This window comes from Onychostoma macrolepis, chromosome 14, assembly GCF_012432095.1.
Source record: "Onychostoma macrolepis isolate SWU-2019 chromosome 14, ASM1243209v1, whole genome shotgun sequence".
Classification (NCBI taxonomy): Eukaryota; Metazoa; Chordata; class Actinopteri; order Cypriniformes; family Cyprinidae; genus Onychostoma; species Onychostoma macrolepis.
In genome coordinates this window covers 11,472,002-11,474,649 of record NC_081168.1, presented here as the reverse complement: position 1 = coordinate 11,474,649, position 2,648 = coordinate 11,472,002, and the positions used below count along the sequence as shown (strand labels likewise).

At 33.8% G+C, this 2,648-nt stretch overlaps 1 long non-coding RNA gene across 2 annotated transcripts; it reads left to right on the top strand.

The window, feature by feature from the left end:
- The first annotated feature begins 360 nt into the window (after window positions 1-360).
- On the top strand, window positions 361-2,176 carry LOC131553555 (uncharacterized). 2 transcript variants are annotated; one of them, XR_009274208.1, is made up of 4 exons: window positions 361-912; window positions 1,113-1,252; window positions 1,629-1,682; window positions 1,875-2,176. It is a non-coding gene; the product is annotated as an uncharacterized LOC131553555 (long non-coding RNA). The 2 variants fall into 2 exon arrangements; XR_009274207.1 differs by having other exon boundaries at window positions 361-1,252.
- The last annotated feature ends 472 nt before the right edge of the window (window positions 2,177-2,648 follow it).

Sequence of the window (2,648 nt, the reverse complement as noted above, 5' to 3'; positions counted from 1 at the left end):
GAAGGCAGGCCTTCATCAAACCCATCTAATGGAGCCGTTTGTGCCAGGCTAGGGAGAAAGGTATTGTAATAATGTAAATTATATGAAAAAATTATACGATTACACCCCCAAAACAAAATCAAGACTTTGTAAAAGAGCATAATAGGACCCCTTTAAAATGTCCCTGCAAGTATTGATATTCATGATTTTTTGATCATACATGACATGTCTCAAGGAAGCCATTAGTTTGCCATTTTAATTTTGAAAATGTTGCAAACTTTCACCGACATTCTTTGATACAATAAGTGAATGTACTGAATTCAAAACAATTCAGCCCACAAATGTATTTTGAAAATAATAGATTTCAACAGAAATGTATACTATCTTACCCTTTAAATTCTGTAATAAATTCTGTAGTAATTTGAATAATACTTAGGCTACTTTAAATATATGAGAAAGTAACAAAACCGTTTAAAAACAGTTGAAACAGGTTTCTTTTTTTTTTTTTTATATATACAAAAGGTTTGACCCCTAATGCTCACACTGTAAAAAAAGTCCGTAAAAATACAGTACAATATACCGTAATAATTTGAAGGAATTTTCCGTATTTGGTTTTTACAGGTGTTTTTCCGTATTTTTTAAATTACGCTTTGCATTGTGGGAACAAGAAGCTCAGTCGATTATCGGCGCGAAAACAGTGCTAGAGCAGGCGCCATTATTCACGGAGATAGTATCGTCAAAATTTCATTTTAAAGTCAGATTTCGGGTTTGGGGAACTGTTCTTACACTTGCGTGGTAAATTAGTTTTTGTTAAATGTAACATAAACTGTAACTTTAACTTAGTTGCTGTCTAGCTTGTTTGGCAAATGAATGTCGGAGCCGTCATATTCAACATTTTCAGCACACCGTCACATCTTACTCGAGGATGTGGAGGTAAGTTACTTGTTACAGTGTTCTCACTTTTAGTTTTATAATTAAAAGTTAATTAACTTTTTAATTGTTGTTGCGGTGTATTTGTTACTGAGCGTGTCGTAAAGCATCGGCATATTAACTTTACTGAGGTGAAGTTAGCAGCTGTAAGAACGTTAAATCTGAGGTACAACTGTGTTTAGAGCGCTTTATGCCTTCAACAGGAGCTGGCAGAGGAATTGTCAAGAAAACACACCATTTACGACTTTTAAAAAAATTTTTTTAAAGAGATTAAGATAAGACTAGGTGAAGATCTGACATCGCAGAATTCTTCAAGGATAACACGCCTTTTCTGCCAAACGAGGTAGGTTTATACTTTTTATTGTCTTGTTTATGTTAAACACACACACACACACACACACACACAGGAGAAGTTAATTCGGTAACTTTACTGGCACAACACGCATGTCATGCACGCGCAGAGAATGCCGCTTTATTATTATTATTATTTTTATTTCAGACAGCGCATCAGTAGCGCACCGAGTTCTCTCTCGCACTTACAGGGACAAAAGCACACAAAATTATGTAAAAATGACCATTTTTGGCGAGTGACAGTCTTGCATAAGTTAATGTCTTGACTGATGTAAAGAGTTGGGATGTGTCAGATGTGAGTCATGTTTTAAAGGGACAGCAGTTCATGAGATTCATGGTGTTTCTTTTGTTTTCTTTTCTAATGACAGGTCTAATTGCTGCTGTACTGTACACCCCAAGCACCCCCTGCATTCTTATCATGGGTTTGTATTCTGTTTTATTTATTAACTGTTTTTATTTTATTTACCATTAGGCCTGTTCAATACTGACAAAAAAATTGTCATTTATTCAGTTGACTTTTGTTTGTGTAGGAAAGATTTAATCAATGTTTGGAGTGGTTTTCTGAATTCACCATGTGTTTTTTATAATTTTTTATTTGTTACTGGTGATTCCAGATTGCTGTCATTCAAGAAGTTATAATTTCCTCCCATTGTGGCTGAGCTACACATTCTCTTTTAAACATAAAAAATCCAGAGGAGATGGCACCTACGCTGGAATCCATACAAATGTAAGGAATTTGTGTAATAAGACTGTGTATAAAGCATTTTATTGTGTTGCTGTTTAGTTGAAAATAATCAAAGGGTTAGTTCACGCAAAAATGAAAATTCTGTCATTAATCACTCACCCTCATGTCATTCCAAACCCATAAGACCTTTGTTAATTTTTTCAACACAAATTAAGATATTTTTGATTTAAATATATTTGCCTTAAACAGGTACAATTACCTGTTTAAGGCAAATAAAAGCTACTGAACACACTTTTAAGAATGTTTACAAGAGGTAAAAATAAACCATGTTCAATTTGTATATATTGTGCTGGATTTATTTGCTACTAAAGATAGGCCTATGCTATAATATTTTAGACATTTCTGCATTAAGGGTTGTCCGTTTATGGTACAGAAGAAAATGTAAATCTACAGAATTTTCCGTTTTAATGTTGAAGGAAAATGTCCGTAAATTTAACAGAAAATGTCCTGGTAATTTTCTGCCAGTACATTATCCGTTTTTTTACGGAATTTTTTTTTTACAGCATTTTGGGAAAATAAATTCCTGAACATGAAAATTTCAGGCTATATAAGCCTCCACCCCCCCCCCCCATTCCCCCCCCCTATCACTCAGCTTTTTTACTTTTTTTTTTTAAATAAATAAATAAAAGCTGTCAAAACACTT